The sequence below is a fragment of the Micropterus salmoides genome, unplaced genomic scaffold (genome assembly GCF_014851395.1).
Source record: "Micropterus salmoides isolate LMB-PRFRI ecotype aquatic unplaced genomic scaffold, ASM1485139v1 Ms_hic_scaffold_9, whole genome shotgun sequence".
Classification (NCBI taxonomy): Eukaryota; Metazoa; Chordata; class Actinopteri; order Centrarchiformes; family Centrarchidae; genus Micropterus; species Micropterus salmoides.
In genome coordinates, this window is record NW_024044681.1 from 34,015,266 (window position 1) to 34,039,392 (window position 24,127).

General features: G+C 41.4%; 1 protein-coding gene across 2 annotated transcripts in view; it reads right to left on the bottom strand.

Annotated features, from left to right (window-relative positions):
- Nucleotides 1-23,758, bottom strand: part of LOC119895006 (rho GTPase-activating protein 32-like) — a 122,183-nt gene extending 98,425 nt beyond the window's left edge. For both annotated transcript variants that reach the window (XM_038707762.1, XM_038707761.1), the window contains exon 1: nucleotides 23,285-23,758. The gene's annotated coding sequence lies outside the window, so the exon portion shown is untranslated. The remainder of the gene's footprint in view (nucleotides 1-23,284) is intronic.
- Nucleotides 23,759-24,127: the final 369 nt, after the last annotated feature.

A 24,127-nucleotide genomic window follows, 5' to 3' on the forward strand; every position in this document is an offset into this window, starting at 1 on the left:
TAGAATGTGATCGGCAGTTGGCAGCAATCACATTGATATTTACTAGCCTGCCTTTTTTGCAAATAGCTGATGAGAGTTGTAGCCTTGCTGCATCTAGTCGTTATTCCCTATTCAAGCAGTTGTCTAAAGTATGTGTAGCGGTCGAGCATGTAGCAGGGTTGCCTGCTGATTAGAGACTGTTCTCAAAGGTCACTCAACACAAAGGCTACAGGTTCGATCCTTGAGAAGGCCATCTGTTCTGTCAAAGTGTCCCTGAGCAAGAAACTGAGGCTTATACGGTACATCTAGGCTACAGTATCCAACATGTAAAAAACAGAAAGACAATAAAGCTAAAAAGGAACACATATCTGCAGTTGTTCGCCTCCATCGAGTGGAGTGATTGAGCAGTTCCATTCACAACTTGGGACGAGCGATGCAACGACGGGTTTTCAGCTGAATCTGCCATGACTGGTGACCCGGGCTGATCGCTGCCACATTGCAATTATGTCAAATCTACACGCTGCTCTGTACGGTGTTTCATTTCATGCACACAATGACACAGACAGTAACCGACTATTGTCACAGCCACAAACACGCACACAGACACTAAAACATGTCATCAGCATGGAAGTTCTTCACCCTGATTGAAGAAGACAACGCTCCTAATATGTAAGGCCAAGATAAGCAATGTTTCCCCACACAGACTTTACTTAGGCAGACTGCCCAGCTAGATTAATGGTCACCAACGTATATTTGGCGACTCATTATAGCACTTTGCAGAGAAACAGAGAGAGAGAGAGAGAGAGCCGTTAAGTAGTTTTACATTAGAAGACGTGGACACGGTGGATATTTTATAAGCACGGACCAGGTAAAGTGAGTTGTAAAATCCTAGTGCACAATGGAGCGTCTCTCCTGCTGGTAACTCTGTCAGCCAAAGAGTCATTCACACTAGACGGCAGTAGATGAGGATGTACCAGCATCAGGTTCACAAGTAGTTTCGCCGTCTTCCCTCACATACAGCAGAAACAAGCTACGCTGCTCTGCCCTCAGTCTCCCTCACCCTTTTCTATAGGAAAATAATGATATTGGGCACAGAATCTAATGAATTTATTGTTTAGCAGACAACAAATTACCGATCCAAGAACAACTTTATTGAATGATTTTTGGTGAAATTGGATAATATTTTATGGTAAAAATATTTTCTGGTTTTACATATGATGTCCTCCAGCTGTTCTGCCTCGACTCGATTTACAGATTTTCCTGACTGTTCTGTATCTCGCTAGATAGTTTTTGTTGGGGAAAACAGCTCGGGACAGTGTTTACACTGCTTCCACAGGAGCTTTAGACAGCTGGGAGGAACTGACCTGGCCATAAATGACTGACTGATACCTGACCTCCCGCTTCACGCCTCTTCTGTCCCTGCCTGAACCCACTATGTATTCCCCGTCCCCGAGTCAGTCGTGGTGGGAGCCGATGTTAATCCCCTTGGTACCGTATTCCCGGTCATCAGACTGGCCTCGGTCAGTGTTGGAGGATGCCCAGCCTTGTTGACGGTTTTAGTCGATGCCCAGTATGTTCGCTCACACCTGTAGTGTGAGAGCAGGCGCACGAGCAACAGGATGCTGACTGCAGTTCACTTAACGGCCATCTGTGTCATAAATACCAAGGATTTTCTGAAAATTCCACATAGCACCTTTAACAACTGAGCTGACAAGACACCAATCTGATTGTGAGTGTCTGTGAGTCTATAGGTATGTGATTTCATATTTAAAGCCAAGATAGGGTCCTTAGCTAAAAGCTGATCCTTCACACATGGCCCTTCTACCAGTCATTGTTGTGTTTTTACCAAACTTGCATATCGGAAACAATAAAGTAGATAGTTTGCGTGATAATGTTGAATTTAGTTAACTATGTGCATAGAACCAGGTGGAAAAAAAATTGCCACATGTAGATGTGAAGAAATGCTTATCTTAGGAGTCCCTTTGAATACAATGGCATTCCTCTTGGCAATGTCATGCTTGTGTGTTTGGTTTGAAAGCCCTGTTAGTCATAGAAGCCTGTTTAATACACTGGCATGTGGTTGGGTCTCAGGAGATGAAGCAGAGGATTTGATGGACTAGACTACATTTGGGTTAGCATCAGGAAAGCTAATCTCATACGCAGCAGTGCATGTGAGGCAGCCAGCGAAGGACAGAGCAAACCCACTCCACCATGAACACCAATACTGATGTATAGCTTATATGATTGAGACTGAATGAATCAATGACTATTGGTACATTTTGCTCAGTTCAATAAGAAAGACATGCAGTTAAGCAGAAAAAAAGCTTCAAAAGAGAGCTACTAAAAGCAACCCATGTGGCAGTAGAATATATTAATGCAAACTGGGGCAAATATTCTCACTCTAAAAGTGAAATATATCACTTTGACATAAATTGCCGACTGTAAAAGCAAATTTTGGATTGCCGTCTGCTTGATTGTCATAAACAGATGAAAAACTATTTTTACTACCTGATGGCAGACATTCAGTGATGTCAAATGACACCATGAGGCTAAGGTTTGTCCCCACTGAGGCTGACCTCATCTGAATGATAGATGTTAAAATATAATTTTGTGTGCTGTAGAAATCCGTTATCCCCCAACCCAACCACGAAAGTATGCTTTAAAGAGCCTTAAAAAGCAGACTGGTTTTCAAGTTTTAATTGATTATCTTGGCCTGAGTGAATAAAAGACTGGCAGGGCAGACAATCCAAAGAAATGTAAGATATGAGTCACCGGGCCTTTTACAAAATGTAAGTAAAGGGATAAATGAGCTTCACGCTGATTTGGAAGCTCCTGACAAGAGCTAGGTAATAAAATTTGTCTTGATAATTAGCAGGCTAAAATCCGATAGGTACCCACTCACAACAGCTCACTATGGGCTTAGGGAATTACCAGAGAAGATAATACAATAAAAAGGTGAGATATGAATCTAAATTACCAAGTTAAATGAGAAGACTGGAGACACAGCCTTCATATAAAAATGGTTTGGCAAAACAAAACAAAAAGAGCGACGCTCCATGGAAAATATGCCGACAGCCTTTATAAGCTGACACAAGTTCAATAACCAACAGATCAGCGGGTTTTATTTACTGTAAACTACAGTGAACAGTGTCATCATCCAGAGCATGAGAAAATAAAATCTAAGTAAAAATCTGTTCTTCAGGGTTTAGGCTTACACTGAATGTTCCTCAAAACTAAAATGGAGCATTTATAATTGTAAATATTGTTTATTATTTAAATAGTGCTACATCAATATGCACATCTACACTACAAATGGTGAACAACAGCCCCTGAAACAGCCGGACTGTCCAGACGTCGAGCTGAGAGGATTTTCTCTGTGCTGTTCCACTTTTGGGACACTATGGCCGGTCCTCTTGACACGATGTTTCATTCAAATGCATTTTCCACACAAATATATACATCGCAAAAACATCAAGGATTTGATCTTTGAGCCATTTTGTGTCCCTATTCCCAGTTTGACCACCACGTGTCCAGTCAAGTAAGTTTAATGGGAAATAATACTGGCTCATTGACTGAGGTGACAAACTAGGCTAAATGAAGGGCGAAGAGGAAAGCTTCACAGAAATCAGCACCTGCAAGCAAAGTCTGCAAACTACATGTTAACAAATCATCAGTTCTTTGGAATGCTAGTTAATACCTAATCAAGCTGAACTATAAAAATACCAGAGCTGCTATTGTATCTGCAGTTGTAATCATTCAGACAGACTAATCCGACAGCCACTTGACAGCTTTACTAGAAACTATTATTTTAATTGCAATGTTGACTTTGCAGCAGCTGTAAATTCTAATCACTTTGCACTCCAGAAACAAAGCAGATGAGACAGTGAGAGAAGAGTGCTAACTTCATTGAGGCTGGGGCTTCATATTTGCTTTCTTCACGGCCTCTGCAGTGCATCTGTGCAATGGCCTGCCACAAAATAATTCTGCCTGTGTGAACAGTGTTTTGCTGAGGCGTGGCACCACCGCTGTGTAGAGAGAAAAGGGACGAGAGGGCGGGCGTCACCCTGCCTCCAACACGGCATGCTGACTCACTGTGACAAACACTAATAAATAAGTAATGTATCAGGGATCCTTCGACATAAATCTCCTGGAAAGCTGTGCTAAAAATGCTAGAGGGCTGGGCTGAAACTAATCCTGTGTCTGAGTGTGGCATCTCTCCTGTCAATTATCTTTGACAGCATTTGCAACAACAGAAAGACATGCTAGCACAAACCCATGGCTCACTGATTGGATGCTTCCCCGCATGTCTTGTCTTCATTACCTTCCCTCCTGTTCTGATTAATGAGGCAAGGACGGCTTGCCAGTGCTACTCTCTGTCAGCAGAAGTGCATCACTGACCAGGCTTCCACACCAGAAACTATAAAATGCATAGTTTGTGCCAGGTGCATGCTTTAGTCCATTAATCTCAGACAGTTCATTTGTATAGATTTAGGAACAACATGAACAATACACATCATACAAAGTAGCTCAATCAATCAACTACAGGCCATCATCTATGACCCCATTTACACTTCTACCCTAATTTCAAATGAGTCACATCCAGATAAAATCCAGATGCAATTTAAGACATGTTAGCCACACGTTTGCCAGATCTTTGTTTTCCCAGGCTACACGCAAATCAGTCAAGAGGGTGGTGGTAGTGCACCTGAAGCTGTTTGGTAGCCAACAAAAACAGTAGAATAAGAACTTTGGTGAGTTTAGTTATAACAACTTGGCTAGCCATCAACAATCCATAAACTGAAACTGCTCCGTCATCCACACAGGTAAGTGCTCGCTCACCCTAGCTCCAAATTAGCTTTCTACCTGTCACTTTATAAGTGACAGAGCTACAGATGGTTCATTTCAGTGGAGTCCAATTTCAGAGTCACGACAGCTGCCATTACCACAAGCCACAGGGACAGACACTGTAAGTGGCTATTTCCACAAATCGCAGAAGTTAATGTAGAATTTTACATGTTTATAAAGACATAGAGGCAAAAAATCAGTTCACATTCTTAAAAATGTGTGATATTACATAACACAACGGAGTCGTCATCCCCGACTCTGCCTCGACTTAATGTATTTATCATGGTGAATTATTGTTGAACTCCAGCCTGTCAGGACTTCCAGTCCAAAGTTTTTTTTCCAACAGGTAAAGGATCTGCGCAGGTGAAGAGATGGGACTTTATTGCTGCATTTGTCAAGTGTGGCGCTTATGTTAGTCCGGAGGATAATATTCCCAGCAATATGATGGAGTTCAGGATAGGATGTCAAAGCCAGGGCCATGTGAGACTGATAGCTTGAGTGGCTCCTTACAGCGGCCCAGTACATCACAGCTGCTTCATCAGTTCCGCTGTCAGCAGCAGCTTCTGCCGATAGGAGTAATTCTCACAGATCTGTCTGATATTCAGCTCGACCAATTTTTTCACTCCCATAACACACGTATAACAAAGCATATTTTTATGCACTGGCTGTCTGCATGGGTGGTAGGGGATGAAACCGGTAATACCGGTTTGACGGTAAAATTCCCGACGGGTATTATTACCATACACATTAATTACCATGATAACCGGGTACGGTTAACCACGCTATTATAATCTCACGGCAAACACTGTCCAGCGTCTCCCAGAAGCAGGCGTGCATGCGCAGGATGCAACGTGCGTTTGTTTGGATCGATGACAACACGGCGGAAGACAACGCTGCAGAGATTTTTCAGTCACTCTGAAGTCCGGTCGTATTTTAGTTTTTATGAGAGCGCTGAGGGAAACCTGATTGAAGAAAATGACCTTATAGTGAACGCAGGGTGAGTTAACTTTTAACTTTGGTTTGTCTCTCTGACTTGCTAACAGCGTGTAAACTGAAGCTCTCAGTGTTAACTGCGCTTGTAAAAATGCTACACGTCGTTCTGATGCTGTGTGCGTCGTGTGTCGGCAGAGTCTATTCGTCCACTGCACATGATAACACGTTACGCAGTTTAGTCAACCAACCAGCAGATCTAGAAATGCTACAGACTCCTCTGTATTTATGTCAGTTGTTGGGCTCATTGCAGTAACTATCACTGTCTTCTAAAAGACTTGTTTGTTTTCATGTAATTGTCCACGGGGTCATTGTATTACATATATAATATAAAATCTTGATAATGCACACTTAGATGATGTTTACAAAAGGTATTTGCTGTTATTTTATTTTTTATGCAAACAAAATGGCAATTGTATTTGTAGTTTTCAAAATAAAACTTGTTGAAATGGTTTCAGTGTGTGTATAAGTACATTTTAATCTTTTTTGGCACATTTTTACAATACCGTGATAACACTGATAACCGTGATAATTTTGGTTACTATAATCGTGATATGAAATTTTCATACCATTTCATCCCTAATGGGTGGATATGTTGATAAATGTTTGTTGGTGTGTATTTGTACACTGCATCGATACATTTTGGGCTACAAGTGGATAGCCAGTGCGGAACCACATGGTTGCCCCTTTAGTGGAGGACTGTGTGCAGAATGTGCTTGATTGACTGATCCTCTTTTTTCTTTTTTTTTTACATTATACCATATCATTCTTATTGGTTCATCAAGTTTGGTGACCTTATGTCATTCCAACATAGCTCCACCTAATGTAAACCTGAGCAGAGGTCAAATTAGCCAGGTAAGTTAGTGTAGGTGTACAGGGGCCTAAAAACAGACAATAGAAATCATAACCTAGTGTACACACCCTGTTGCAAATCTGCATATGACGTTTTTTGCCATTTAAGCACTGGTATGGGGCATCCGTTAGCTCACGTGGTAGAGCATTCACCATATACAAATGCTAATGTCCTTAACACAACGGCCCGCGTTCGATTCCAGCCTGCGGCCCTTTGTTGCATGTTTGGCAACCAGTGTTGGGGGTAACGTGTTCCTTTGTAACTATGGGGGAGCCAGGGTGAGCTTAGCAAGCCTTAATAAGACAACAGGTCCCCTAAAAGCATGATTTGTGATATTTTGGGTTGACAGCATGCTTTATTGACATTAATCTCTGTATTTCTCTATCATCATGGATGGAGGGCTAGTCGCCCCCAATCGCCTGGCCCTGTACGCTCCACCGCCCCTCTCCGGTACGGGTTGTGTCGCTAAGTGCTATGAACGGTTCGTGATCATTCCCTCTGGTTGGATGAATATTACACATAATCCATGCACTACTGCAGCTGGGGGCTCTCCGCAGCGGCACGCAACTTTCTAAGTTCTTCCCTCTCATGGAGAAGTCAGGTCGCAAACACAGCCACAGCTGTGTAGCAAAAATGGCCACATATGATAATAATAATAATAGCCTAATTATTATTATTATTATTATTATAATATATAATACATGCCTGATTCTTTCACTGTCAGCCCCAGATCTACATGCTTGCAGCTATTAATGATTCAGCAGTAAGAATCACAGTCTGTAGTATTGTACTCCGCCTTGTTCTTCTTTTGACAAATGTTGAGCTGATGATGAACTCTGTTGTCACTTTGTAGTATTAAAGAGAGATCCTGTGTATGACCTCATTGTAATAAGGATTTGTGTTGATCTTAGCATACATGAGGTGTAACTATATATTGTTAATGTGCATCACAGGTGATGTTAAGAAGTAATCCAAAAGTAATGTAACTAGTAGTGTAACTAGTTACTTTTAGCAGTGAGTAATCTAGTAAAGTAAGTGCATTACTTGTAAAAAAACATAACTAGTAATGTGTAATCCATTACCTTTTTTGAGTAACTACCCCAGCACTGTTGGCAACACCATCAGCTGTCTCTCTCATTGGCTATTGTGGTCGGAAAGAAACTTACCGCTCGGAAAGTACTGACGTAATCATCCACATTTTAACATCTAAATATCAAACGTGTTTGAAATTATCGGGGCGGCCCGATGAGTCAGTGAGCAGTTCAGAGGGTTTAAGACTGGATCTGTAAACCTTCACTTTAGATAATCTGAGCCACACATCTGTACCAACCAAAGTCCCAGATTTCTCCTCCGATGGCCAGGAGGGGTGATTCAGGGGTAAATCAACCAAAACTCCTGTAAACGTTTCAGTGTTACATCATTTGGCAATATTTCCATGTTTGTTATTTCTATTGTTTTCTAAAGATGCGACCTTTAGAAAAATTGTTTTTCAGATTGCATCCCTCAAAGGTACAAATTAAAACTTGATAAACTCAGTATCTTAATAACAAATAAGATTTTGCAATGTTTTTTCCAGAATAATTAGTTAGTTTGGGGCCAACTGTCAGCTTCTGTGCATTAGTAAAACTTATCTTTAATAAATGCCCTCTTTGGAAGACATGAAGGACAACTCCATTAACAGTTCTTTCTACGTTTTTTTCTACATAAATAATTTATCCAAGTGCTGAGCATGGCCACCCACAGCTCAGACCTTTCGAGAAAGAAAAAGATGTACTCTCATAAAGACATAGAGCCCCTTCTTTTGCAAACACTCAAATTAATCTGAAAAACTAGTTTGAATGGCAAAATGCTTTCCCTACAGACTCAACTTATTCAAAAGACCAGCACACTAAAGTGTGAGACTGCAGGAGTTGTGACTTTCCATTCTAGACAAGCAGCAATTTCTAATTAGAGACCAGCGTGAAACATGCTGGCAGAAAGACAGGCTATAAAATTTGCCTTGGTAAATCAGTGAGAGGAGGGACTTAATGAATGTTGTTATAAAGTATTATAGTGCCTTCCTGAACGATATGTCAGATGTGACATTGAACATTGTTCAATATTGCGATGACAACATGACTTGCGATACATAAACAAATATTGCAGTGTGCATTTGAGCTGCCTAATTGTGTTTAAATCCACTACAGCTTTAACACATTTATTAATTAATGCAGACAATTATTTTATCGCACGTTAACGCAGTTTTTATTATTATTATTATTATTATTATTATTATTATTTTGAAAGTCCGTTGCTCACTGGCTCTGAATACACATAAAGTCAAACCATGGGTCATAGGAGGGATGGGATGTTGATCAGCCTGCAAATCATCCAACTAAAAAAAGAAGCGGAGGGAGGCTTTGGCAGACTATGTTGGATGCAGCGTGTGGGAGAAGTAGAATAAACAAAATATATATAAACAAAAACAAGACAAGCGATGTGGATAGCTACACACTGCATGCTAATTTGTACAAGGGAAGATGTCGGTCTTAGGAACGTTCTTAAATTCGCAACGTAGTCGCTTGGCCCTGCGGGGTTGCTCTGCGCTCCTCAGGTGGACAGACAGGGAGACAAGCTCTCCGCGAGTAAATGGCAGGCGCTCTATCAATAGTAACCTTGGCAACGGCTTCTGTGCGCTACACAGCTGTAGCCTATTTAACTTAAGTTAAAATTATACATAACTTTAGCCTACCTAAACAGTAGTATATTCTGTAAACTCACAAACAGTAAGGATCAGTCTCTATTCCAATGATTTGTGCTGGGCGTTGCATACAAAAGTTCAAGACAATTCAACTTTGGCAGCAGGCCGGAACGGTGACAGTTTCATGGGAACGCGCCCACTTGTTGCTACGCCTATCAAATCAAATATAAAACCAAAGAGTTAGTTACATTAATGTTTATGTTGAGATTTACAAAAAATATTTTTTACTGTGTAAAGGGAATACTGCTGGTAAAAAGCACTTTATTTCTGTTTGCAAACCACATGTTATTGCACACTTTATGTGTGAACCCTAAGTCTAATATAATTTAGCTCTGTTTTTGGTCTCCACCAAGGGAAGTATCTGGCTCTTAAGCTTGATTTGTACTTATGTGCCGAGTCTACGCTGTAGCCTAAGGTGTAAGCTACGCACACAGCCAGGGATTTATACTTCTGCATTGGTGTCTGTGTCATGCTGCAATTACACCACCAAAACACTAGTTGAAGTTAGCTAGCGTTACATTAGAAACAATCCATAGCCTACATTTTTCTGGATTTGAAAGTGAATAAGTCGTACTTCTCCTCTCTGGGTAGCGACTGTAATTTTTAAAAGTGCCCTAGGAACAGCATTTGACCATATCTTGGAAAAATACAGCAAAAAAATAAATAAAAATAAATCCTAGAAAGCAACTCCTTTTGCATACAAGTCAATGGAGCGCAGCAATGAAAGTGTCCTCAGTTAGAGCGAGACCTATACTGCACTGTGTGTGGCCAGCTGCGTATTCGTGGTGTAGCTTAGCAAAGGCTCACTTGTGTCTGTATGCTGTTTGGTGCCGAGTAAGTAGTGTACATTGGGTTGTTACAGTGGGCTGCTATGATAGCGGTGAGAGTGAACTAAACCAATAAAAAGTTGTGGGCCAGACAGCTAAACAATGAGCTGAAAGATCCAAAAACAGTCTGTAGAGCTCAGGAGAACTGCAGTCGAGTAATAAGTACAAGTAGCCTTTAAACAATGTCAACATTAAAATACTGATTATAGTTGCATTATACCACAGAAAAAGGTACTACCGCTAGCACTTCCATTAAGTTGGGGGACTCACAACACACAGATTTTAAATAGGATAGTCAATGTGGAAAGCAGCAGAGGTTGACATTATCTGACTTGTAAAATGAGTGGAGAGCTTTGGTACAGACACATCTCATTACTGGTTGCTTATACTTATGGTGATAAATACTGGTGGTTAGTCAGCTTAATCAACACGCAAATGGTTAGACACTCTGGATAACAGCATAGGCCAACCACCTAAAATACAGAGAAACCCTGCAGTGTTGTACTGAAGGTTTTCTACTGTTGTTCCGCTCACATACTAAACAAACTAATGTGATATTGACTGTACTGACAGGCACTGACCCTAATTCTGTCAGTGGTGCATATTCATGAGGTAATTTGGAGCTTTACAGGAATTAGGCCATGACAAAGCAGTCTGCTCAGCATCCCTGAGTGACATTAGCACCTTGTGTTGTTCCCTTGCTGCTACAGCTGAAGACGAGCACCACATTTTTTGAAGGCCTGTCAACGGAATGGCAATGGAAATTAGCAGTCGCTATACAGGCGATGATACACTGCATTAGATAACTGTTATGCAATTATCTATGTGCATTATCCGTCCCTATCAGTTTTTATGCTCCATATATCTGGAAGAAACTCCCAAAAAACTGCAGGTCAGGTCTTTTAAATTAAGGCTGAAGACTTTTCATTTTGGCCTTGACTTTTTAAAATTAGATGTGAAGCTTTTGATTAATATCTTACACTCTACTGTAACATTTACTGTCCTGTTGTATCTTGTTTATATTTATATATTTGAATTACCTTGTTGTTAAAATATGCATAGAAACAAAATTGTCTTGCCTATCAAGCTTACATTAAATAAATAATTCCTACGTTATGGTTCTAAAATGCTGCCAAAACCAAAGGAAACATTACTGTAGATACTGTTTTAACTGGAATTATAAATTGTAATTTCATGGATTACTCTCTCAATGATTTCTCAGCTGTTAATTCATCTGGCAAGTAGCCCATAGTCCCAAATGACTATAAAAAGGCAATCCAGATCTGGTCATTAGGCCAAGGTCTCATATTGATGTCCACCCCACCCCACTGGAGTCAGCCAGTCGGCAGTTAGCTGTCCCAGGACAAACTCAAGACAAAAGTCAATGTGTGACGCAGCCTTTGCGATTCTTTTTCAACACTGTGTTTTTATCTGCCTCATTATGCCTGTCATCTGATGCCTTCTCCAACGTCTACCGTCTTCAGCCACCAGAGAGTGGATGTCAGTAGAGTGACCTTGTTAATTCAGTTCACCTTCGTAAGATGAATACAAAGTCTGTCTGCCAGGGGACAGTGTTGAGTATCAGAGCCAGGCACTTTATAGACAACTTAACTGTTCTACACTTCAGAGTTTGAATGTGAAACATAAGCTGAGTTTCTGTGCGTCAGTTAGTCATTAAAGCTCCCTAAAGCAATTTTTCTATTAACATTGAATCATTGATTGAACTTTGAAATGATTGCCGGTAATGTGAAAGGGTTGATAGTACAGCCGATCCCACTGAGAACCACCACCTCATTAAGCAGCACTATGTAGTTACCGGCCAATTTCAGCTCATTGTTTTGGTTCACCGGTCCTCATGTTTTAGTGCCAACACCTCTCACCACCTCCCCCCAATATAACATAACGCTTGGCAGCCATTTCAGGTCACTAGCTCACACTGGACTATTAGTATACCGATTATAATCCCAACAGGCCAGCACAAAATGGAAAGCCAACGAGTGGGCAGAGACAAACATGTAGCCTAAAAGATGGACCCAGATAATTTCCTCAGGAGTTGGTATAGCCTGACAATCAGACTCACGTTAGCTAATGACCCTTTTGTTTTTGCCAAACCAATCAGGAGCATGTGATGCATCTGTCCCGCCGATTACTTTTCCGGTCAGCGCAGTAGCTGCTTGTAGCGGTTTCTCTGAGTGGTTAGCATTTTAGAAATCAATAACAAGGCATTTAGTCCAGTTGTATTCTTATTCACAAAATAGATCATCTGTCACATACATGTTCATCTACTAGGGTACCTACAAAATTAATTGTTTCTGTGTGACTGTCTTTCTTAATGACTGGATTCGTCCAGCTCATCATTTCACAACAAATCAGCACTGCTTACAAATGCTGACATGACGAACCATTTGTTATTGTTGCGCACTTAAATCTTTGACAAACTGGGATGTCACGCAATAGAACACACTTTTAGGGCTAACAGAGTATTTTTGGAACACCTACATTTTTCGATCTATCACAGATGACTGGCAAGTCTCAGTGAACACAAGTTTTCAGCATTCTTATTCACAGAGTGAAGTGTACATTAGGGATGCAACGATTACAGATTTTGTTGGTACGATTATTGTCAGAGAAATAATCATGGTTTCGCGATTAGTACGGTTATTATGCATTAATTAATTTCACAACACTAGTAATGATTTGCACTGTGTGGAAGCTGCTCAGCGCTAAAGTTCAACTACTTTGACCGCAGCGTGCGCGCAAGCTTGCCGTGCAGTGCGCGCATGTTGCTCGACGCAGCAACAAACCAAGCCATTGAAAATAATGGGCCTCATAGCATTGCTGTGGGTCTGAAAGGTTACACCTGCTTTGTTTGATTATGTTCACTGAAAGCTCGACTCTCACCGCTACGGCATCGATTGTAAGTGACACGTTTATATTTAATTCCCTACCACCTTGCTACGTTATTTAATACAATGTATTAGGCCTACCTTTACTTGGGCGTGCAAAGCTTGGTGGTGATCCCGCAGGTGCTGCATCAAGTTTAATGTAATTACTCGCTCCTTCAGCAGGATCCTTTTAACGACAAGTTTTTGAACAGGTGATCCATCATCTTTGGTAACGCCCTGGTCAGACTTGGTGTACCCGAATTGCAGACTTTTTGCCGACTTCAGCCGTTTCTTTGGTGTAAATAAAGTTTCACAGTTTGGTCCCTCTGCAATATTTTAGCCAGTGTACAGTAACCTCTAAGCACAACACTTAAGCTGGTGCACTACTCCTGTAACTTTGTTTTCGTTTTATGCAAGTTGCCACTGTTTTGTTCCATGCAAAAGAAACGCTCAGCGTTGCGGCTAAATCTAAAACATACTTTTATCAAGTTTCACAAGTGTCAGAGAAGAATAGCAGAGCTTTTTTTTTCTCTGCCTTGCTCTGAATAGTTCCTGAATCAGCGTTGTCAGAAAACATATTTACAGACTTGTTTCTTGGCAAGAGACTAATACTATATACTAATTGGGAAGACCATAAAAATGTATCAGCCAATCAAGCATAGACTAGTAGCTTATATTTATCAATCCTAACCCATTCAACCCAACTCCAATAAAACATTGGTTTCTCTTTTCTTTGAGGGAAATGTTCGACACACCCTCAATCTAATCCTTAATAGAGCTCATCACTGGATTAATATTATGAAGTGAATAAGCATGTCAAAACAGGATGTGTCTCAGCATGCACACCAAGGAAAGACAAGGTAATCAAACTGTGTATTATTCATTATCTTGAAAAAGCATAAAATAAAACGTGCCTTTGAGTTCAAGGCCTGTAGGACAATAGAAGGCTTGTGGTTCTTTCAATAGGAAAGACATAAAAAGAATAGGAAGGAGATACTATGTGCTTCACTACCCAGCCCGTTTAATGCTGTCTGTCACATGATAAGAACTTGAATAGCTCTGACTGCTGCCAATTACTGTTGCTCTGTTGTTACAATGAAATCAGCTGCTGTTCAACTAGAACTGCACAGTCTATAAACATTACTCACATGGCAGTACAGTCACTGTCTAGGGATCAGGAAGTTGCAAACTCAAAAGGTATTAAAAACAGACAAAATTCAATGGACAAGCCGTTCATGGTTATAAAAGAAGAAAAAAAAGAGAGACCAGGAGCCTGGACAAAGGGACTCTAAAGGTGTTGGTATGCTTCACATGAACTTGGCCGTACACAGGTAGGCTAACACTCAGAGGCGGGGAAACTTTCATCATCTAGGGGGGCGGGACACAAGAAACTGTACAAATAGGGATAGCAACGTACACTTGTGTCTTCTCAAAATGTATTTGCTGTATTGCAATTAGTTGTACACGCAAGAGAGCTAGAGACCCTGCCTAGTTTAAGGCTATATTCATACTAGTACGTTTTAGCTTAAAAACAGAGAACTTAAACAATCTCTGTCTACTGCTGCGTTTAAACTGCTTTTCAGAATTTATCTCAGTCTATATTAAAGTGACTGAAAACGTATCTAGTGGCCATTCACGTACACTGGGCATGCACCTGTGGGGTAAACAGGAAGCAGATTCTCTACTCCGCAGTTGCAGAAGATTTGGCGAAGAGTACAACTACAGACGAAGAACCACACCAAAGATTTTTTTGCATGGACCGACAATGAGGTGGAACTGTTACTGAAAGTTACATGGGAGTCCAAAACGACTGTAAATACAGTAGCATTGTGTTTTTGCTTTGCATGACTGATAAGACCCAATCAGCCAATTGTGAATCAAATGTAAGAAATAACAAGAAAATGCGTAGATTTCGGTCATTAGGTAAGTCATTGCCTTTACTGAACGCACACCCATCATGCTTACTGTCGCGCAAAGTCACCCCACAAAGGCCCGTTCTGAGCCAGGAAAAACCCTGTGACAACAGGATCAGTAGCTTAATGATTGTACATATAATTTACAAACTCCAAAAAGTGGATTTTGTGTTAAGTTACCATTCAAACTTGATGTTTAAATACGATTTAAAAAAAAGCAATACATAATGGAGGGGTGGATACTACAAGCAGCCTACCAATGGATACCAATGCATCAGTCCATGATGTTTGGAAACCTTTTAAAAAAGAAATCGTGCTCCACAGGATGAAGCACAAATGATGGTCTTACATACACAGGGCTCTTTTTTATAATAGGACAGCATAGTACATTTCAGCCAATCATATGATGAAAGTCTGAGGAAGAGGAGAGAAGTACAGAGGTTGCTAACAAGATACATCAGAGAAAATAAATGACCCCCCCCATTCCAACTTATAGCACATTACTTCAAAATGATTCCTCAGAATATGGCATAACTATGAATGAAACAAATCATTAATATACTCATCAAATTCTTATAGATCTCATTAGAATAATTGTGTGAAACAAAGAGGGAGCAGGGGAAAAACAGAGAGACCTATACCTGTTTCATCTCAACTAACAAAAGCATTTTCCCCACATTATATTGATAGACAAACTATTTTCTAGCTATTCAAAAACTACTGGAGTTTTATCTCATCACCACTATAAATTTCACTACAGTCAAGTGACTAAAAATACATGAAGATGGCTTGCTTGTACAAATAAAGTATCGACAGCCACCCTGTTCTGACACGATAGGTGAATATGACCTCAATGCACTCAGACAACATGACACCCATCAACCTAATTAGCAGAATGGGGAAGGGGGAATAGTGGGTGCCCAAAGAATGATCTCTGTGCACGCACAAGTGTGACCCACTAGACAACTCCGCTTTAGGGAAGGTTTCGCCTCACTGGGCCTTTGGTGTCTGGAGCCCCCAGGCTTTAGAGCTTTTTAGAGCTCGGTCTGGAAAAAGAAAAATCAGGCTACAGTTTAAACAAAACAAGTAGAGCTTACACAGACACAGGGATAGATGACATGACAGGCACACTGGGAGTACACTAACGACATCAAACTATTTTATATACATTGCAAACGGTCTACAGAATCTCCTTAACAGAGTGGGTCCAGATCTCATTCTTATAAAACGCCACTTTAACTTTGGCTTTGATGGCAAAAGCCTTTGTGAAATAAACAGAAGAAGAGCTTGCACTGCAGGACAAATCTCTCTCACGCTTAACATGTGACCACGCTACTGTAAAAGGGAGTTTTACCCAGAAGTTTAACCCAGGAGCTATTTATCACACCTTCACCTTAGAAAATCTCCAGAACAGGTATGCTGCTCACTTAAAAAGGTAAAAGGCACGATGCTCTAAACTCTTCATATACACGGTGTCTCTTTTACTGCAGCCCCACCTACAACGCTTCAACATGTGGAGAAATCCAATGCCTGACAGGCTTACTAAGCATCAATCACTGTTTGGGGGAGATGATTTAGAGGACTGAATGTGTAAAAAACTCTTCATATAGTGAAGCTACTATTTATTAAATATTTCAAGTCATTACATTTTATTTATGTCCTTTACTACCTGTACTACCTTTTTAGGCATGTAGTTAAGAACTTTTTTCCACAACTGGTTTAGGGTTGGGTGCCGTTTCAATTTTATCAATTCGGTCCTTATCGAATGAATTGGCTGGTTGTTTTTAATTTAATATTTTAAATACAGCTAAATGTTGTTTCTAGAGCAGCAACATTAATGTTTACAACAACAAAGTAACTCAATAACTTTATCTGACATCACAAGTAGTGATGACATCGGTCTGTATCAGTCCCTCCTCCTCTCTCGCTGGCTGCAGGTAACGTTACCAGGTAAGAGGAGGAGCGGCTGGTTTGTGAGTTTTTAAGACTACAGACCAGTCTGTGCTCCAGACAGACAGCTTCTACTTAGCTTCTTTTTAACATTTGGCTAATGCCAAGCTAGCACTGTTTTTGTATAAAACATACAGGATGAGATACTGAGGACAGAGATAATTAACCATTTCTACATGTTTAACGTTACCTTACAGACAGGTGGATTGATAAAGTATTGTCTTTTTACTTGCAAAGGTTTTATTGCACGTACTTACAGTAACGAGCGTGGCTGTCATCAACTAACGTTACAGTAGTTTGGAGCCAACTTAACCCTGTGCAGCGGTGCAGCCTCTCGCTCTGCTGCCGCTGTGTGTGTGTGTGTGTGTGTGTGTGTGTGTGTGTGTGTGTGTGTGTGTGTGTGTGTAGGAGCCGACAGAGAGCAGGCAGAGACTGCAGCCTGATGATTTTCTTATCCATTGCATCTCAAATTAAATCAGATTTGACGCTCGAGACATAGCGCTACATCATAGGACCCGCAAGCCTTGATAGCAGTATCGATAAGCTCAGATCTTATTGATTTTCAGGTTTTGAGAAATTCTGGTACCGGGTCCTTTTGGAACCGGGTCTCGATCCCCATCCCAACCGCTTGGTGACCTTCATCCACTTCCTCCTTGCCCACCTTCTCCTCTGGCTAAAGTGAAAGGAGTTTCTGCACTAGAGGGGCATCTCTGGGGACTTGAATCTAAGAAAAATATATTGAAATCATTTGTAGACATCATTCAGTAACCTTCTATATAAAATTGTCAGCTCACCTGTGTTTTGTACCTGAGCACGAGACGTTGCTACGGTTTATCTGGGGCTTCATTAGAACTGGGAGACGTGCACTCCTTCAGATTCACGCCGTGTTGAAGTAAATGCTTCGTTATATTGGAGCTGCTTCCTCCCTTGCACAAAATCTCCTTACTGCAGGTGTGTTTCATTTTGCTGTGTCGTTCTCTTTTTTAGTGAGGCTAAGTCAAACTTTTGAGTGTTTGCTGCGGACTGCCATGATCCAGAAATGTAAACAGAAGTACTCTCTTCTCGTATGTTTTGTTGGCCTACTGCGTAACAAATGACGCTAGGTCCGCGAAGCAGGTCCTGGCAGATAAGTGCTATGTTTATGTACTGTAAAATACTCACTGCAGTTCAATCAGAAGCGCTACGGAGATATACAGAAAGTTTGGACCCGATAAGCAGAATCCAAATAGAGGTGTCCTAACAAATCCTCTGTTCTTTGAAATTTGGTTAACCGTTCCAACTTGGAACTGGTTCTCAATACCCAACCCTATACTGATTCTGTTCTTTGCTGCAATAACCCAATTTCACCCTCAAGGATTAATAAAAGTCATGTTTGTAGCCTGTTCACCAAAATAAAAATGTGGATAAGACTGGAAACTGAGGCAATACCTATTTCTGCGGCACCACAGTTTTGACATCACTCCTCTATAACTCCAGGAAAAAGGAGTTAAAGTGCTGACAGAAAGCATAAGAGACAAATCTCTGAGCTCAGGTACCAGTAACTCTGACAGCTTCCAGTGCTTCTAGGATGCTTCAGCACGTTGTCAGAACAATCTGTTGAATGATGACACTTGTGGTAAGACTGTAAGCCAAGCTTTCAGCTACATGGCTTGCCTAAACGCTTCCAAGTAGTTTCACACAACTCCTTGCCAACAAAGTCCTGAATGAGAACTCCATTGTGACGATCCGATCTCATTATCCTCTGCTAGGCCATTGTGGGAATATCCTGGCAACTCACTAATCAGTGCCTATGTCAATGACAAGATTGTTTACGGGGGAATGGAATCTCCTTTGGGAATGTCACGGCATCCTCAGAGGCCTGTGACTGCGTACCGAGCCTGGAGCGCGATGCATTTTCACACTAAGAATGAGTCTCTGCGGCTCTGCGTATGTGTGGGACAAGGCCCGAGGATAGCAGCGTATGCATTATGCATAATTAATGAACATGCGGAAAGGAATCACAATGGATGCCCACACAATGCGTCAGTATCTACGGCTGGGGTCAGAGGTCATGTCTGGCTTTGTGGGTGGACGAAGACAAACAAGGAGACCTTTGAAAGTGCAAGAGGTTTCATGTCCATAGCAAGAAAACAAAAATATATTGGTTGGTTGTGTAACAGCACAAACTTTTAATTTTTGTTAGATTTAAATGCATACTACTGAATTAATTATGGTATACTCCTTTATCAGTGTCTCTCTTTTATAAATTACTGTATACAACAAGCTGCTGACGTGGTGTGTCTGAGAAAACATATTTTGAGGCTACGTGAAAGTTTCAAAACATAATGGTATGTTATTGACATCAAGTCAAGCCCAGGTCAAATGACACTGAAGTAGTCACAGGTATTTATCAGCTCCAGCTCCGATCGGTGTGGCTCCTGTGTTTATGTAGTATTAGCATGCTAGGCTAACAGTCCATCAGCTGTGTGACTTCACATCCACGCTGTGACGTTATTCAGAGCACACAAACACAGTAAACACACCTGTCACCTGCCCAGCACGGTGCTGTTAAACCAGAAACAGACCAGCTACACCTTATTTTTACACACCTCATGGGCTACACACAGCATGCCGCTAACTTGGCTCTATGGTGTAGCAATATTTATTACCACCCTACTAACTAAATACAAAAACACAGCCAAAGTGGAAGCGACCTTAGGCAAGTTCAGACCACTCGACAGTGCAGTTACACGTTAACTCACGCAGTCTGCTTCTCTGCTGCTCTTAGTAAGCCTTCTTCTCTACTGGAACCAGAATTGATGCATTTTCTATGCCTCTCCCTTTCTCATGTATTACTTTTACATGTCCACTAGTACAAAAACTTAAGACTAAATTCAACAGCTTAACTTGTGACACAGCCACAAGCAGCTACTATTTGTACCCTCTGTCTGTTACGATATGGCTAATCCTGAAGGTACCACAGCAGTAAATCTGAAATCGTTTGAGTCTTATCTGTTGCACCACAGTGTGTTGTTATTTCAGCTGCAGCTGGCTGTCCAAACTTGTAACACAGACATTAACTGTGCTCATCTGCGTCCATCTAGTACCTTATCTTTGTAATGTGAGCAAAGACTTGTTGGGAGAAATAAACATACTCACAGCGGCCACAAATGAAACAATTCTGACATTTCACTATTTTATTAAGGACTACTCAGCCCCTTCCTCATCCTAAACAAACCGGATTTAAAGCAAATGAGCCAAATTAATCAGCGTTTATACTCTGTCCCTGTGTTCACTGAGAAGGCTGTTACATTAAGACACAAGGCCAAACAGCTCCTTCTTACAGCTTCTATGTTCAGATCTCAGCTGTCCTTTAAAACGAGTCACATTCATCTGCTGCACCAAATTGAACAAAGACAGAGTAGAAGCGCCGGTTTGCTGGCAGTAATCACCTGGCACAACGGCCTAAAGCTTGATTTATACTCCTGCGTAGGGTCTGGGTAGCCTACGTTGTAGCTACGCATGTAGGCAGGCATTTATACTTGTGCGTCCGTCAATCTGCAATTAAACCCCCAAACGCTAGTCAGCAGTAGCGCTACAGCTTCCACTGTGTTGACTTTTGCCGGCCGGGCAGGCTTACTTCCGGTTTAGCCCTCCGCTAACGTGAATGGGGGTAAAATTGTAAACGTGTGGCTGGCGTAGCCTTTTCAAATGTTACCGACCGAGTGGATCACATTCTGATAGTGAAACGAGTCATTTCACTCAGGTTGTGACGGTCAAATATATTGATCCACCCTGTTACAACCGCTGTTTTGGCCGCTAGTAAAAGTTACTTCAAAGCACGGGCACTTCCTGTCGGCTCGGAGGTATTGCGAGGCTACCCAGCCGACCAATCACAGAGCTTATGGTCCACGTCGACTCAACGTGTAGTTACATTTTTGAGGAGGTGCACGTCAGGCTATGCCGTAGGTGATGGCGTAGGGTAGGGGGCTACACAGAGGCTATGCCATCGATTTGACGCAGAAGTATAAGGGTTGGTAGACCTGGCAGCTTCAAAGAACCTTCATAAGTTTTTCAAGTGGTCTGAATAGAAATGTTACTGTGGCATAGCTCAGACGAAAAAAGGCAGTGTTTAGCCAGACAAAATAATTCACAGTGACTCATTTGATGAGTAATGTGTACTTAATAGTGTGTCTGTAATATTTATTTGGCTGTTAAATTTCTCCTCAACTAGAAAGAAATCTAAGAATTATATCAAAATGAATCATCTGGCTTTGATGCCCTGTCAGCTAAGAACAGAATAGCATCTGTTCCCATCATTGTATGTGAATGATGATCAACATCTATAAAACACCTCAGTGAATGGTGCAAAGTCTCAGATTCAAAACTACCTTTACTGCTGATGTCTACAAAGCTCACTACAAACATGTGATTTACATGTAAAGTGATTGTTGTGATAATTGTGTCAAGCTATAAAAGCAACCCAACCCTGGACTCGTAGACTGGTAGGCTATAACATTCATACTGATCAATGTCCCACTTGCTCAAAAGTCTCACCAGTGTGATATCAGATTTCAATACCAGAAAGAATCAAATTTCTAGCTGCAGTTAGTCTGCTGCTAAAGATTAGGTTAGTACACTGTATACTGCTCCTTCTGGCCACTCATTTTGTAAATTACTCAAATTCACAGCACCACTTCACTCTGCGGATGTATAGATTTTTGACAGAAACGTCAGATTTCGTAACCAAGTGCATCATACTGTAGCCTTTTTATTTTTCCCAGTGTGCACCAGAGAGACAAAGGGTTGTGAAAATGCAAGGGGGTACATTTAAATCCAAACAAAGACAAACAGGGTTATTTCTTCATACAAGAAATGACAACCAACTCATGTCGAGGGCTGCATCAAAACAGCATCAAGCACCTACATGTTAGGAATACTAGCACAGTTTTACGAATGCAGATGTGACGTTATGGTCCAGGGGGCACAGGTTTGTTTCCTCCCGCAGCACTGACGACACTGAACCGTGACCCTCAACGGCAAAATACATAATGCACCATGGCTTGCAAACTGTTCCACCCCAATCATGGTGAAGGCAGAAATGTAATAGGTTTTAGAGGTGTGGTGCTAGAACTAATTAGTCATGCTAACCAGGAAATGATGCACAAGGGAGATGATTGGAAAACACTTAGACCTCCTGAGAAAACTATGCTCAAAGTACCCTTGAGCAAGACATTTACTAACCAAATGTTTTGCTGGAGATGATGCTCAGTGGTGCAGACGCTCCCTTGTTTGTAGTTGGTTTGCCTCCTTAAATAAGTATTAAAGGGTGTCACACATATCTGATTAAATCCTAATCTAATACAGGAAGTGAAGCATCAGAAGACCCCTGGGACTGTGGATCAAATAACATGTGAGGGAGTGGGTGGCTTTTAAGACAGTCCCCTCATGGATCACACCTAATTTAGGATTCAACATTTCAAATGAAATCACTTTAAAAGAGAATGCCAAATAGAAGATCCACTATTTTCTAGCAGAAGCAGTGAAGGCCTTACAGTATGTAGAACAGTGTAGCACTTGTTTCAGTGAAATCAGGATATCTTCAATAGGTAATGCAACACTCACAAATGAATGGTTTGCTTTTAGACTCTCACACATGAACTTGTGTACGGATAAGACCACAAACCAGACTCCGTTGAAAATCTTGCAGTTTAACGTTTTCTTCATTCGCTGGTCTGCGTAAATTGCTCAAAGGACATAAATACGGATCTACCACGACTGTATGGGGTCTTCATGTGAATGCGGCATCATCTGGCACGTGAACATGAGTACATTTAAAAACTTCCTATCTTAGTTCACGTGGCTCGTTATAGAGTTTAGTGGCAGCTGGTTGTAAAGCCGAACAAAATATGTAATATTAACTGAAATACTGTAAGTGTTGTAAGATGAGTGCCGAACTCAACGTGGCATTAAATTGGCCTATTTTTGAATGGGGTCCTGCACACAGTTCTGTCAGTACGGGAGGATTAGCCAACCCAATGCAAGCCATGACTAGCTGGGGAGACGTTCTTCGCGCTTTGGCCAGTAACCCACTTCTCACACACACACACACACACACACACACACACACACACCACCTCCACTCTCTCTCTCTCACACACACACACAATACACACTTGCGCGCCGTCTAACATTAGCAGAATTCACGGTCTGGTCACTAAAAACCAACTACAGCTCTACATAACGTTATCTAGCGAAGTGATGTGAAAGAAGGCAAAGCACACACCCCGAGCATGTCGCAGTAATGTGCTAAGTTAAAGTACCTGTGTTTTGTGGTGGCGGCTGTGGTCGTTGACCACCGTTGGTTGGTGAGATGAGCTTAGCTTTCGCTGTCTCCGTCTGGCGCTTCACCGCTGTTTAATTCTCTCCTCATCACAGCTTAACCCAGCAGACTCGAACACAGCAGGCAGAAAGTATTAGCGAATATTTTGTTTTTCAATTACTCTCTCCATGCTGAGGGAAACGGCGCCAGTTAACGTTAGGTTGACCCTAAACAAAAAAAAAAGAGGCTCCCCCGGGACAACAAGGCTCACGGGCTGCGTTCAGACATTCAGACAGTTTCTGCTCTATTCTGGGGGAGAAATAAAGACTACCACCGTTCTCCAAAAATTCCTTCCCGTTTGAAACAAAAGTCGGCTATCGCCGGAGTAACAGGACGCTATTTCCACGTTTAAACTTGTCGATAGGCTCTTCTCCGTGTTCCACTCAATGGAGAGCAGAGCACACCTCGGAGTGGAGACTGGCTGGACCGGAGCAGAGGAGCAGCGCTATCTCTGTGCCGCATTCACGTGCTATCGGAAACGTTGTGCACGAACTCCAACGACGGAGAAAGTTGGACGAGGGAAAGGGCGAAGGCGTTATCATATTCCACTCAGGAACCTGCCTGGTTGTGAATTAAAATGGTGGAGACGATGAAAGTCGCATAATGAGTTAATTTAATATTGCTTAGATAACCTAACTGAATTACATTTCTCCCATTCTTGCTGCTACCATAGCATAAACAATCTTACAAGAAATCCGTTTCTAAAACAAACCAACGGTCACATGATAACTTTCTGTAATAAGGGTTAGATAAAAACATGATAAATGACATAATAAAAACATGA